Source organism: Camelus bactrianus, chromosome 21 (genome assembly GCF_048773025.1).
Source record: "Camelus bactrianus isolate YW-2024 breed Bactrian camel chromosome 21, ASM4877302v1, whole genome shotgun sequence".
Taxonomy (NCBI): domain Eukaryota; kingdom Metazoa; phylum Chordata; class Mammalia; order Artiodactyla; family Camelidae; genus Camelus; species Camelus bactrianus.
The window spans coordinates 12,174,744-12,189,201 of record NC_133559.1 but is presented as its reverse complement, the minus strand read 5'-3'; the positions used below and the strand labels follow the sequence as shown (position 1 = coordinate 12,189,201).

General features: G+C 59.0%; 7 non-coding genes across 7 annotated transcripts; 3 read left to right on the top strand and 4 right to left on the bottom strand.

Annotated features, from left to right (window-relative positions):
• Positions 1-4,659: 4,659 nt before the first annotated feature.
• Positions 4,660-4,730, bottom strand: TRNAG-GCC (transfer RNA glycine (anticodon GCC)). The gene has a single exon. It is a non-coding gene; the product is annotated as a tRNA-Gly (tRNA).
• Positions 4,731-5,801: 1,071 nt separating this feature from the next.
• TRNAL-CAG (transfer RNA leucine (anticodon CAG)) lies at positions 5,802-5,884 on the bottom strand. The gene has a single exon. It is a non-coding gene; the product is annotated as a tRNA-Leu (tRNA).
• A 597-nt stretch (positions 5,885-6,481) lies between these two features.
• TRNAD-GUC (transfer RNA aspartic acid (anticodon GUC)) lies at positions 6,482-6,553 on the top strand. Its single transcript has one exon. It is a non-coding gene; the product is annotated as a tRNA-Asp (tRNA).
• A 714-nt stretch (positions 6,554-7,267) lies between these two features.
• TRNAG-UCC (transfer RNA glycine (anticodon UCC)) lies at positions 7,268-7,339 on the top strand. The gene has a single exon. It is a non-coding gene; the product is annotated as a tRNA-Gly (tRNA).
• A 291-nt stretch (positions 7,340-7,630) lies between these two features.
• Positions 7,631-7,702, top strand: TRNAE-CUC (transfer RNA glutamic acid (anticodon CUC)). Its single transcript has one exon. It is a non-coding gene; the product is annotated as a tRNA-Glu (tRNA).
• Positions 7,703-12,985: 5,283 nt separating this feature from the next.
• On the bottom strand, positions 12,986-13,056 carry TRNAG-GCC (transfer RNA glycine (anticodon GCC)). Its single transcript has one exon. It is a non-coding gene; the product is annotated as a tRNA-Gly (tRNA).
• A 1,071-nt stretch (positions 13,057-14,127) lies between these two features.
• On the bottom strand, positions 14,128-14,210 carry TRNAL-CAG (transfer RNA leucine (anticodon CAG)). Its single transcript has one exon. It is a non-coding gene; the product is annotated as a tRNA-Leu (tRNA).
• Between the last annotated feature and the right edge of the window lie 248 nt (positions 14,211-14,458).

The following is a 14,458-nucleotide window of genomic DNA, read 5'->3' as shown; positions in this document are numbered from 1 at the left end:
AGCCAGCGACCAGTCCCGATGGCTTACCTGCTGCGTGCCAGCTCCTGGGCCGCCCTCGAAGCCCGTGGGCCTGTCGTTGGCCTTCAAGGACGCGGGGGTCTTGAACCGCGCAGGGGAGCAGACAGGCTGCCGGGAGGCGGAGGTGTGAAAAGGAACCTGGCCACGTGCTTGTAGTTGGTCGAAAGGGCAGTGGAGGTGAGAAAGCAGGCAGAAACCGGATGCCGCCCGGGAAACTTTAGCTATGCAAGTGGGAGGGTGTGGAGACAGATGCGTGGCAGGGTGGACTACCAGCCAACATGGTATTCGGATTGCATTACCGGTACTCTCAGTCCTGTCACAGAGAGGCAAGAACGTTACCGACGATACCTCCCCCTCCACTAACAGCAAACACACACACACACACACGCACACGCGCGCGCACACACACACACACACATACACACACACCAGAGTCACACACACACACACACATGCACCACTCACCTGGCTATGACTTCTAATATTCCCCATTCCCACGTTACTATCTATTATTGGATGGACTCCATCCCTCTCTTCAGCCTGTCTTCACCTTCTCCTATGGATTCTGGCCATGGTGAATCACCGACCTCGGTCTCCTCTCAGGCCAGGCTTGGGCGCGTCTGTCAGCAAAGGGTTTGGTGTGCGGTTCACAGCTTGTTTCCTTCAGAGGCAGAGTGGACAGCCGATGAGCTGCAGCGTTTGGCGGTGGCAGTATAGTCGCTGGATTTAGACCAAGCCGGTTCCCCTGTGGAAGGGAGCCCCTGTCGGCATATGGGTGCATCCCATCACCGCAGGCGCTTTCGTCAACGCCCTTGTGGGTGTGTTCGGGGTGAGTGTGGGTGGGCGAGAGTACGGGGTGAAGGTGTTTGTCGCCGTGGTTGGGGGCCACACCACGAGGCTTAGGGAACAGAGCCAGACGACCCCATAGAGAAGGGCCGGCCTTGAGCCTCGGGTTGGGAGGTGGCAGGACGAGTCCAGGGCACTGGGTGGAGCGCAGGTGCGAAGGAGAGGAGTGGGGCTTGCGGGGAACTGGCTAGGAGAGTAGTTGGCCACTCAGGCAGGGGCTCTGCCGAAGCTTGGGCCCGCGATTGCCCTTGGCCCCCCAATTGCGTGCGATGTGCGGGTGGGTCCGATGTAGGGAAGAGGGTGGCCATGGAGTAGGAGTGGGTCTGAAGAGCCCGTGGGAGGCCAGGAGTGGCGGAAGTGAGTCTTCTGCACCGGATGTGTGAGAGAGGGGCTGGGGAACTAGGGGTTGGTGGCGGGTAGAGGGGAGCGAGCCTGGAGTCTTCGAGGAAGGGCAGATAGCAAGCAGGGGGGTGAGTGGGCTGTGGTACGAGGACGATGGTGGGAGAGGACCCCAGCGGGGCGGTGGGTGAGAGGGCGAGACAGGTGGGCTGTGCTTTGAGGTGGTCAGGCTAACCAGGGGGCTGGGGCTGGGGCAGCAGGGTAGGAAGCAGGCAAGGGAAGGACAGAAACAAGGGTAGGGGACAGGGTCTAGGCGAGGTCTGAATTGAGTGGGGCATTCTACAGCCCCAGAGACACAGATTACCTCATCAGGAAACACTTTCAATCCGTCAAGCCTCAAGTCTGAGTGTGTGTGTGTGTGTGTGTGTGTGTGTGTGTGTGTGTGTGTGTGTGTCTGTATGTGTGTGTGTGTGTGTGTGTGTGTGTCTGTGTGTCTGTGTGTGTGGCGGGGTGTGGAGCCTAGGGGATGTGGTTGGGGAGAGTGGCAGGTGAGGATGGAGTCGAGAAGTAAAGAGGCCACAAAGGAGAGCTACCATATGATCCAGCAACCCCACTGCAGGGTATAGATGTGGGAAAGATGAAACCTCCGCTTCGAACAGATACAAGCACCGCACCCCTCCTCCACATTCCTAGCAGCACTATTTGCAATTGCTGAGACCCGGGATGAACCCAAGGGCCCATGAGTGGACGATGGACCTAAAAAGATGCGTTGCATAAATATACCGTAGAATATTACTCAGCCATAAAGAAGGATGGAATATTGTCATTTGAGGCCGCATGGATGGACCTAGAGTCCATCAAAGGACGTGAAGTAAGTCAGACTGAGAAAGATAAATATTATATAATATCACTTCCGGGTGGAATCTAAAACATAATAGACATGAATCTATGGACAAAACAGAAACACACTCCACAGACATCGAAAACCAACTGACGGTTATGCGAGGGGAAAGGGAAGGCTGGAGGGATCAGTTAGGAGTGTGGGATTAACAGATACACGCTACTGTGTATAAAATAGAGAAGCAACACGGACTTGCGGAATCACACAGGGAACGATCTGCAATGTCCTGGAATACCCTATGAAGGAAACTAATCTGAAAATACAATATACATACAAACCGAACCACTGTGCTGTACACCCGACCTAATACAGGACTGGAAATCAACTACACTTCAACGACAACAACAATGAAGGCACCAAAGGAGAGCTACCATATGATCCAGCAACCCCACTGCTGGGTACGTACGTGGGAAAGATGAAACCTCTACTTCGAAAGGTTACATGCACCGCCCCCCTCCTCCAGGACCTTCCTAGCAGCACTATTTGCAATAGCCGAGACCCAGAATGAACCCAAGGGCCCATGAGTGGACGGTGGACTTAAGAAGATGTGCTGTAGAAACTTACCAGAGCATATTACACAGCCCCAAAGGAGGATGAAATAGTGTCATTCGCAGCCACATGAATGGACCTAGAGTCTATCACACTGTGTGAAGTAAGGCAGTTATAGAGCAAGATAAACATTATATGATATCCACTTCCAGGTGGAACCTAAAACATAATATACACTTGTCTATGTACAAAACAGAAACACACTCGGCAGACATCGATAACCAAGTGACGGGTACGCATGGGGAAAGGGAAGAGTGGAGGGATCAGTTAGGAGTATGGGGTTAACAGATACACGCTACTGTGTACAAAATAGAGAAGCAACACGGACTTGCTGAATAACACAGGGAACGATCTTCAGTGTCCTGGAATACCCTATAATGGAAAATAATCTGTAAATACAGTATACATTCTAAACCGAATCACTTTGCTGTGTACTTGAAACTAATACGGTCTTAGAAATCAACTACACTTCAACGACAACGAAAACAACAATGAAGGCACCAATGGAGAGTTACCATATGATCCAGCCGTCCCCATCCTGAGTATGTATGCGGAAAACACAAAACCTCTAATTGGGAAAGATACGTACACCTCAACGTTCATAGCAGCACCGTGGGCCATAGCCATGACAGGGGAAAAAATCTCAGGTGTCAATCCGTGGATGATTGGCTTAAGGAAATATGAGATATAGATAAGTAGATAGATAGAGAGATCGATCGATAGATATCGATAGAAAAACAGATAGATAAGAGAGAGAGGGATTTTCAATGTATTAAAATCAATCTCGTGGAATATTACTCAGCCATAAAAAAGCATGAGATCTTGTCATTTGCAGCAACACGGATGGACCTAGAGAGCACCGAACCTAGTATAATAAGTCAGACAGAAGGACAAAAATACATACATGTGGAATCCAAACAATAGTACAAGTGAACCTCTGTGCAAAACAGAAACAGATTCACACAGAGAGAGAACAAACTTACAGTTACCCAAGGGGAACGTGTAGGCGAGGGATCAATTAGGAGCTGGTGTTAGCGGGTAGGAACAACAGGATTTACGGTACAGCACCGAGAAGTATATTCAACGTCTCGTAATTACCTGTAACGGAAAGTAACGATCTATATGCGTATACATACACATGTATAGAAAAGATAATCAGTTTACTGTACCCCTGAAAATAACACAATACTGTAAATCAACTATACGTCTATTAAAATGAAAATTCAAAAAAAATAAAAATTAAACAAAGAGGCCAAACGGACACACGCAAGGGCAGAACCGTTGACAAAGTAGGATTTGATGGTGCTGGGGGGTGGTGTCGCTAGGTGGGGTGCCAGTGGTGGGAGGAGGGCTTCAGGGGAGGGGGTGGTGTTTGTTGTTGGGGTGTTGGTGGTGATGGTGGTTTTAGTGGTGGGGGAGCGGGCGGGTGTTCGAAAAATATTTCGGCTGAGGGACGTAAAGTGAACATAGAGTGCACTCTGCCCTGATATTGTGGAATTCCTCTTTGGAATTCCTCATGCAGGATAACGCTTTGGGGACACTCCTGGGGAGTGCAATGTAGCCCTCCCAGGGGCGGCAGCTTTTCGGTTCCTGGTTGAGCAAACACTGTGTAACTTTCCGAGTGTGGGGAGAGTGAGGCAGAGAGCGGGGAAGCGCGGTGAAACGTGAAGAGGTGGGGCGAGCGGGTGCCAGTGTAGGGTATTCCTTCCAGTGCACCGTGTGACCCCAGCGGGATCAGGGTAAGAAAGAGAAAAGGGACAAGGAAGGTGTGTGGGCGCGAGAGTGGCTGAGCCCGCAAGGCGTCAGGTCACGGAGGCTTGGCTCTCGGGGTTGGGGTTTTCGTCCCACGGAGGGTAGGGGGCGCCGGCGTGGGCAGGACAGGAGAGGGAAGGTGTGGCGGTGGGCTGCGGGTGGGAGCATGCTGTGGTAGGACAGGTGCCTTGAGCGTGGGAGAGGGGAAGCCTAGCTCCGCTGTGGGCTGCGGGACCAAAAGGGGACTGGGTCGCTGCATGGGCCGGGAATCGAACCCGGGCCTCCCGCGTGGCAGGCGAGAATTCTACCACTGAACCACCCATGCACCGATGGCCGCCGCCGCCCGACGCCGCCCCAGCGGCGCTCGCCGCCAACCGCCAGACACTGGTGGTTCGCTGCTCGCCCATGGACATCCGCTCCATGTGAGCAGGAGGCGGTGAGTGACCTGAAGAAGAGGCTCCGGGGGAACGGGGAGGACCCCCAGGGCGAGGCGCGGTCGGAGGGAAGGAGGGACGCAAGGACGGAGGCGGACTCGGCCCAACCTGCGCTTCCGAATCTGCCGTCCAGGGCCGCCGACAGACTGTCAGTGTCGCCGGAGGAAGCCAGGAACCGGACCCAGCCTGGCCTGCGCCCGAATTCCAGTCAGGGCAGGCGACGCGTGGCAGGTGCGGCTGAGCTCCGACGCTCCTCACAGCGACCGCCGGCCCTGGCCCAAAGTCCCTCTGGCGCCTGGCTTTCTCGCTCGTGCCGGGCGTTGGCGGGCAGCAGGCTGGAGAGGGGATGCGAGCTCGGGCTGTGAGGAGACAGCGAGTGTGGGACATGGGCGCCTGGGAGCGGCGCCGCCGCCGCCGCCGCCGCCGCCGCCGCCGCCGCGCCAATGACCAGCGCTGTCTGAGCCTGGCTTCTGCGCTCCTGCCGGCCGCTCTCCCGAAGGGTCCCGCTCCGGTGCGTTGGTCGTGAGGAGGAGCACTTTGGCAGAGTGGCTGCTGGCTCGTGGGCAGCCGTCTGAGGGAGCGCGCCGGGGTGTGGCTGGGTCCGGCCGGGGCAGCGGCTTCTCGCGTGTACATGCGCTGTGGCGCCAAGGTGGGTGAAAGAAGTGCCGCGAAGGCCTGCACTGCGAAGGCGAGGAGGGCGTGTGTCCTGAACGGCAGTTTCCAGAGGGTTCCCCCTGGGCTGTTTCCGTGAGGCCGGCGCACAGGACTGGGCAGGAAGAGCAGCTGTGGCTGAGGAGGTCCTGCGTGTGAGAGGCGTCGTGTGGGTGTCGCGTCGAGGGGGCCGGAGTCTGGGGAGCTGGCAAGAGTGCGAGGCAGGAACGGAGTGTGAGGCGGTAGGGTGTTGTCCAGGCCCGGGACGGGCCGGGTGCAGCATTTGTTGGGCGGGCCAAAAAAGGCTGGCTTGTCAGGAGTGGGATTCGAACCCACGCCTCCAGGGGAGACTGCGACCTGAACGCAGCGCCTTAGACCGCTCGGCCATCCTGACGGCGGGCCTGGGCGCGTCGCCGCTCGGCTGGCTGGGACCCGACGCGACGCGGACACCGATGCCCTTGGCCCGACGCGGTGCTCTGCGCCAGGGGGCGGCCGTCCGGCTGCGCGACGGACCGGGCGCGCGCCGGCCAACGGGGCAGCGAGGCCAGCCGTCGCGCCCGGCTCCGCCGCCGCCGCCCCCTCGCCCACCCCTGGCCCGGGACCCAGCCGTGTGCCGCGTCCGGCCAGCTTCTGCCGCCGGCCGCGCCCACCCCTCCGCCTCTTCTCCCGGGACGTGGCACGGCGAGCGCCCACCTCCTCCTCACAGCCTTGCTTGAGCTCTCCGGCCCCCTCGGGCCCCCCTCCTCACGGCGCGATCCTGGCGTCGGGGGCTATAGGCAGCGCGCACTGGGAGTTTCCAGCGCCACGCGGATCCGTGTCCCTGGCGGGGTCCCGGGCTGCCTCCTTGCATGACGCGTTTGGTGTGGTGTCGGGTCAGGTCGGGTCGGGTCGGGCACGTGGCGGGCGCCCGTGGTGGGCAGAGGGCCGAGGGCAGGGGGTAGGCGTCTGCAGGCAGCCGGAGAGCAGTCGGGCGCCCGTGTGGCCGCCGCCGTCCTCGTTAGTATAGTGGTGAGTATCCCCGCCTGTCACGCGGGAGACCGGGGTTCGATTCCCCGACGGGGAGGCCACACGCCCCTTTTTGGTGGCTGGCGCCGCTCTCTGTCCAGCCGCCTGGCCCCAACGGCCCTTCTTCTCGTCCCTCCGCCCTCCAGCGGGGCCTGCCCACCCTCGACCGCCTCCAGCCCTCCACCCCTGCAACCCCTTGCCCGTCCTCCTCGCCGGGCGCTCGGGCGCCACGGCCGAGCGAGGGCCTCCTCTCGACCCCACAAGCGCCCGGCGACATTGCGGCCCGCCCACAGTGGCTGCCGCAGTGGGCTCCTTGCGACGCGACGCACACCTGCACAGCTTCACGGCTGCCGGGACGGGTGTGGGGCGGATGAGTCCCGTCCCCTTTCGGTGCCGGGGAGTGGCCTCGCCCAACAGCCGTTGGAGAAGGGCTTTGGCGAGCGGGGAACCAGAGGTGGCGTGCCCGCGGAGGGGGGCGGGCCGCGGCGTGCAGCCGAGGGCCCGGCAGCAGCAAGGCAGCGACAGCGCGCCCCCACCCCGCCCCCCGCCCCAGAAGCGTTCGGGCCGGGGGCGAGGGCAGCTGCGTAGGGCTGGAGCGGTTGAGGCGCCCGGGGCGGCCGACGGTGGCGCCTGACGCAGCGCAGAGCTGCTGGCGGACGGGGCGTCGGGGCCGGGCTGCGCCCGGCCGCCGCAGGGGCAGCGGCGGCGGCGGCGGCGAGACCGCGCTCCGGCGAGCCCGGGGCCGGCGTGTCGGGGCGGCCCGGGCTGTGCAGCGTTGGTGGTATAGTGGTGAGCATAGCTGCCTTCCAAGCAGTTGACCCGGGTTCGATTCCCGGCCAACGCAGCGGGCCCATCTTTTGCCGAGCTCCACGGCCGGCCCTCCCGCCCGGGGCCCGTGAGGGAGAGCCGGGAGCTGGGCGCAGAAAAGAGGGAGCTAGGTGGCCTGCGGCTTCTCGCGCGTGTGCGGGAAGGAGGCGCGCAGTGTTTTGAGGGTGCCAGCAAGCAGGAAGAACGCTAGGGCACGTGGCTTGCCAGGGGCGGAGGGCGGCTGGACGTGGAAAGGCCGGGCCTTGGCGCCAAGGCAGCGCCCAGTGGCTGGGTCGAGCAGAGGCAGGCCAGACGCGGAGCCCGACGCTCCCTGGTGGTCTAGTGGTTAGGATTCGGCGCTCTCACCGCCGCGGCCCGGGTTCGATTCCCGGTCAGGGAAGCATTTCTTCTTCCTCTCCGCCTACCAACCTCCCCAGCGCGTCCACAAACACTCCGCCCCCACCCCACCACCACCCCCCTTTTAGCCCACGCACCAAGCCAACTCGTCCGCTCCTTCTCCCCCGCCCCGTGACCTCAGCGCCCCGACAAGAGCCACCCGGTACCCTCCACCTGCAGCCCCAGGCCCTGGCGTGCAACCTCCACCCTCGTGCCCCGCCAAAACTTTCGGCCTCGCGCGCCCACCCACTCGAGGCCTTCGGCGACGACTCCTGCTCCGACGCTTGCCCCAGCCCCAAACACGACTGGCCGGCGCAGCCGTGGCCACGAGCGTGCTTGGACTCTCAAGCGGCACTGCTTCCGCCACCACAATCCTCGCGGCTGACAAGCCACCCTCTCTTCCCAGCTCAGGCGGTGGTGCTGCTGCTTGTGCTGGTGGTGCTGCTGGTGCTGCTGGTGACGGTGCTGGTGGCCGTGGTGGACAGGGTGCTGGCGATGGCGCTGCAGGTTGTGGCGGCGGCGGCGGTGGTGGTGGTTGGCGGCATCACTGGTGGCCGCGTCGACGGAAAGCGGAAGGCGCGGGAGAGGGCCCTCCGTCTCCAAGTTGGGCCACTTGCCGGGACTGGCCGTCCCTTACGTCTCCTTTCAAGCCAGCGACCAGTCCCGATGGCTTACCTGCTGCGTGCCAGCTCCTGGGCCGCCCTCGAAGCCCGTGGGCCTGTCGTTGGCCTTCAAGGACGCGGGGGTCTTGAACCGCGCAGGGGAGCAGACAGGCTGCCGGGAGGCGGAGGTGTGAAAAGGAACCTGGCCACGTGCTTGTAGTTGGTCGAAAGGGCAGTGGAGGTGAGAAAGCAGGCAGAAACCGGATGCCGCCCGGGAAACTTTAGCTATGCAAGTGGGAGGGTGTGGAGACAGATGCGTGGCAGGGTGGACTACCAGCCAACATGGTATTCGGATTGCATTACCGGTACTCTCAGTCCTGTCACAGAGAGGCAAGAACGTTACCGACGATACCTCCCCCTCCACTAACAGCAAACACACACACACACACACGCACACGCGCGCGCACACACACACACACACATACACACACACCAGAGTCACACACACACACACACATGCACCACTCACCTGGCTATGACTTCTAATATTCCCCATTCCCACGTTACTATCTATTATTGGATGGACTCCATCCCTCTCTTCAGCCTGTCTTCACCTTCTCCTATGGATTCTGGCCATGGTGAATCACCGACCTCGGTCTCCTCTCAGGCCAGGCTTGGGCGCGTCTGTCAGCAAAGGGTTTGGTGTGCGGTTCACAGCTTGTTTCCTTCAGAGGCAGAGTGGACAGCCGATGAGCTGCAGCGTTTGGCGGTGGCAGTATAGTCGCTGGATTTAGACCAAGCCGGTTCCCCTGTGGAAGGGAGCCCCTGTCGGCATATGGGTGCATCCCATCACCGCAGGCGCTTTCGTCAACGCCCTTGTGGGTGTGTTCGGGGTGAGTGTGGGTGGGCGAGAGTACGGGGTGAAGGTGTTTGTCGCCGTGGTTGGGGGCCACACCACGAGGCTTAGGGAACAGAGCCAGACGACCCCATAGAGAAGGGCCGGCCTTGAGCCTCGGGTTGGGAGGTGGCAGGACGAGTCCAGGGCACTGGGTGGAGCGCAGGTGCGAAGGAGAGGAGTGGGGCTTGCGGGGAACTGGCTAGGAGAGTAGTTGGCCACTCAGGCAGGGGCTCTGCCGAAGCTTGGGCCCGCGATTGCCCTTGGCCCCCCAATTGCGTGCGATGTGCGGGTGGGTCCGATGTAGGGAAGAGGGTGGCCATGGAGTAGGAGTGGGTCTGAAGAGCCCGTGGGAGGCCAGGAGTGGCGGAAGTGAGTCTTCTGCACCGGATGTGTGAGAGAGGGGCTGGGGAACTAGGGGTTGGTGGCGGGTAGAGGGGAGCGAGCCTGGAGTCTTCGAGGAAGGGCAGATAGCAAGCAGGGGGGTGAGTGGGCTGTGGTACGAGGACGATGGTGGGAGAGGACCCCAGCGGGGCGGTGGGTGAGAGGACGAGACAGGTGGGCTGTGCTTTGAGGTGGTCAGGCTAACCAGGGGGCTGGGGCTGGGGCAGCAGGGTAGGAAGCAGGCAAGGGAAGGACAGAAACAAGGGTAGGGGACAGGGTCTAGGCGAGGTCTGAATTGAGTGGGGCATTCTACAGCCCCAGAGACACAGATTACCTCATCAGGAAACACTTTCAATCCGTCAAGCCTCAAGTCTGAGTGTGTGTGTGTGTGTGTGTGTGTGTGTGTGTGTGTCTGTATGTGTGTGTGTGTGTGTGTGTCTGTGTGTCTGTGTGTGTGGCGGGGTGTGGAGCCTAGGGGATGTGGTTGGGGAGAGTGGCAGGTGAGGATGGAGTCGAGAAGTAAAGAGGCCACAAAGGAGAGCTACCATATGATCCAGCAACCCCACTGCAGGGTATAGATGTGGGAAAGATGAAACCTCCGCTTCGAACAGATACAAGCACCGCACCCCTCCTCCACATTCCTAGCAGCACTATTTGCAATTGCTGAGACCCGGGATGAACCCAAGGGCCCATGAGTGGACGATGGACCTAAAAAGATGCGTTGCATAAATATACCGTAGAATATTACTCAGCCATAAAGAAGGATGGAATATTGTCATTTGAGGCCGCATGGATGGACCTAGAGTCCATCAAAGGACGTGAAGTAAGTCAGACTGAGAAAGATAAATATTATATAATATCACTTCCGGGTGGAATCTAAAACATAATAGACATGAATCTATGGACAAAACAGAAACACACTCCACAGACATCGAAAACCAACTGACGGTTATGCGAGGGGAAAGGGAAGGCTGGAGGGATCAGTTAGGAGTGTGGGATTAACAGATACACGCTACTGTGTATAAAATAGAGAAGCAACACGGACTTGCGGAATCACACAGGGAACGATCTGCAATGTCCTGGAATACCCTATGAAGGAAACTAATCTGAAAATACAATATACATACAAACCGAACCACTGTGCTGTACACCCGACCTAATACAGGACTGGAAATCAACTACACTTCAACGACAACAATGAAGGCACCAAAGGAGAGCTACCATATGATCCAGCAACCCCACTGCTGGGTACGTACGTGGGAAAGATGAAACCTCTACTTCGAAAGGTTACATGCACCGCCCCCCTCCTCCAGGACCTTCCTAGCAGCACTATTTGCAATAGCCGAGACCCAGAATGAACCCAAGGGCCCATGAGTGGACGGTGGACTTAAGAAGATGTGCTGTAGAAACTTACCAGAGCATATTACACAGCCCCAAAGGAGGATGAAATAGTGTCATTCGCAGCCACATGAATGGACCTAGAGTCTATCACACTGTGTGAAGTAAGGCAGTTATAGAGCAAGATAAACATTATATGATATCCACTTCCAGGTGGAACCTAAAACATAATATACACTTGTCTATGTACAAAACAGAAACACACTCGGCAGACATCGATAACCAAGTGACGGGTACGCATGGGGAAAGGGAAGAGTGGAGGGATCAGTTAGGAGTATGGGGTTAACAGATACACGCTACTGTGTACAAAATAGAGAAGCAACACGGACTTGCTGAATAACACAGGGAACGATCTTCAGTGTCCTGGAATACCCTATAATGGAAAATAATCTGTAAATACAGTATACATTCTAAACCGAATCACTTTGCTGTGTACTTGAAACTAATACGGTCTTAGAAATCAACTACACTTCAACGACAACGAAAACAACAATGAAGGCACCAATGGAGAGTTACCATATGATCCAGCCGTCCCCATCCTGAGTATGTATGCGGAAAACACAAAACCTCTAATTGGGAAAGATACGTACACCTCAACGTTCATAGCAGCACCGTGGGCCATAGCCATGACAGGGGAAAAAATCTCAGGTGTCAATCCGTGGATGATTGGCTTAAGGAAATATGAGATATAGATAAGTAGATAGATAGAGAGATCGATCGATAGATATCGATAGAAAAACAGATAGATAAGAGAGAGAGGGATTTTCAATGTATTAAAATCAATCTCGTGGAATATTACTCAGCCATAAAAAAGCATGAGATCTTGTCATTTGCAGCAACACGGATGGACCTAGAGAGCACCGAACCTAGTATAATAAGTCAGACAGAAGGACAAAAATACATACATGTGGAATCCAAACAATAGTACAAGTGAACCTCTGTGCAAAACAGAAACAGATTCACACAGAGAGAGAACAAACTTACAGTTACCCAAGGGGAACGTGTAGGCGAGGGATCAATTAGGAGCTGGTGTTAGCGGGTAGGAACAACAGGATTTACGGTACAGCACCGAGAAGTATATTCAACGTCTCGTAATTACCTGTAACGGAAAGTAACGATCTATATGCGTATACATACACATGTATAGAAAAGATAATCAGTTTACTGTACCCCTGAAAATAACACAATACTGTAAATCAACTATACGTCTATTAAAATGAAAATTCAAAAAAAAATAAAAATTAAACAAAGAGGCCAAACGGACACACGCAAGGGCAGAACCGTTGACAAAGTAGGATTTGATGGTGCTGGGGGGTGGTGTCGCTAGGTGGGGTGCCAGTGGTGGGAGGAGGGCTTCAGGGGAGGGGGTGGTGTTTGTTGTTGGGGTGTTGGTGGTGATGGTGGTTTTAGTGGTGGGGGAGCGGGCGGGTGTTCGAAAAATATTTCGGCTGAGGGACGTAAAGTGAACATAGAGTGCACTCTGCCCTGATATTGTGGAATTCCTCTTTGGAATTCCTCATGCAGGATAACGCTTTGGGGACACTCCTGGGGAGTGCAATGTAGCCCTCCCAGGGGCGGCAGCTTTTCGGTTCCTGGTTGAGCAAACACTGTGTAACTTTCCGAGTGTGGGGAGAGTGAGGCAGAGAGCGGGGAAGCGCGGTGAAACGTGAAGAGGTGGGGCGAGCGGGTGCCAGTGTAGGGTATTCCTTCCAGTGCACCGTGTGACCCCAGCGGGATCAGGGTAAGAAAGAGAAAAGGGACAAGGAAGGTGTGTGGGCGCGAGAGTGGCTGAGCCCGCAAGGCGTCAGGTCACGGAGGCTTGGCTCTCGGGGTTGGGGTTTTCATCCCACGGAGGGTAGGGGGCGCCGGCGTGGGCAGGACAGGAGAGGGAAGGTGTGGCGGTGGGCTGCGGGTGGGAGCATGCTGTGGTAGGACAGGTGCCTTGAGCGTGGGAGAGGGGAAGCCTAGCTCCGCTGTGGGCTGCGGGACCAAAAGGGGACTGGGTCGCTGCATGGGCCGGGAATCGAACCCGGGCCTCCCGCGTGGCAGGCGAGAATTCTACCACTGAACCACCCATGCACCGATGGCCGCCGCCGCCCGACGCCGCCCCAGCGGCGCTCGCCGCCAACCGCCAGACACTGGTGGTTCGCTGCTCGCCCATGGACATCCGCTCCATGTGAGCAGGAGGCGGTGAGTGACCTGAAGAAGAGGCTCCGGGGGAACGGGGAGGACCCCCAGGGCGAGGCGCGGTCGGAGGGAAGGAGGGACGCAGGGACGGAGGCGGACTCGGCCCAACCTGCGCTTCCGAATCTGCCGTCCAGGGCCGCCGACAGACTGTCAGTGTCGCCGGAGGAAGCCAGGAACCGGACCCAGCCTGGCCTGCGCCCGAATTCCAGTCAGGGCAGGCGACGCGTGGCAGGTGCGGCTGAGCTCCGACGCTCCTCACAGCGACCGCCGGCCCTGGCCCAAAGTCCCTCTGGCGCCTGGCTTTCTCGCTCGTGCCGGGCGTTGGCGGGCAGCAGGCTGGAGAGGGGATGCGAGCTCGGGCTGTGAGGAGACAGCGAGTGTGGGACATGGGCGCCTGGGAGCGGCGCCGCCGCCGCCGCCGCCGCCGCCGCCGCCGCCGCGCCAATGACCAGCGCTGTCTGAGCCTGGCTTCTGCGCTCCTGCCGGCCGCTCTCCCGAAGGGTCCCGCTCCGGTGCGTTGGTCGTGAGGAGGAGCACTTTGGCAGAGTGGCTGCTGGCTCGTGGGCAGCCGTCTGAGGGAGCGCGCCGGGGTGTGGCTGGGTCCGGCCGGGGCAGCGGCTTCTCGCGTGTACATGCGCTGTGGCGCCAAGGTGGGTGAAAGAAGTGCCGCGAAGGCCTGCACTGCGAAGGCGAGGAGGGCGTGTGTCCTGAACGGCAGTTTCCAGAGGGTTCCCCCTGGGCTGTTTCCGTGAGGCCGGCGCACAGGACTGGGCAGGAAGAGCAGCTGTGGCTGAGGAGGTCCTGCGTGTGAGAGGCGTCGTGTGGGTGTCGCGTCGAGGGGGCCGGAGTCTGGGGAGCTGGCAAGAGTGCGAGGCAGGAACGGAGTGTGAGGCGGTAGGGTGTTGTCCAGGCCCGGGACGGGCCGGGTGCAGCATTTGTTGGGCGGGCCAAAAAAGGCTGGCTTGTCAGGAGTGGGATTCGAACCCACGCCTCCAGGGGAGACTGCGACCTGAACGCAGCGCCTTAGACCGCTCGGCCATCCTGACGGCGGGCCTGGGCGCGTCGCCGCTCGGCTGGCTGGGACCCGACGCGACGCGGACACCGATGCCCTTGGCCCGACGCGGTGCTCTGCGCCAGGGGGCGGCCGTCCGGCTGCGCGACGGACCGGGCGCGCGCCGGCCAACGGGGCAGCGAGGCCAGCCGTCGCGCCCGGCTCCGCCGCCGCCGCCCCCTCGCCCACCCCTGGCCCGGGACCCAGCCGTGTGCCGCGTCCGGCCAGCTTCTGCCGCCGGCC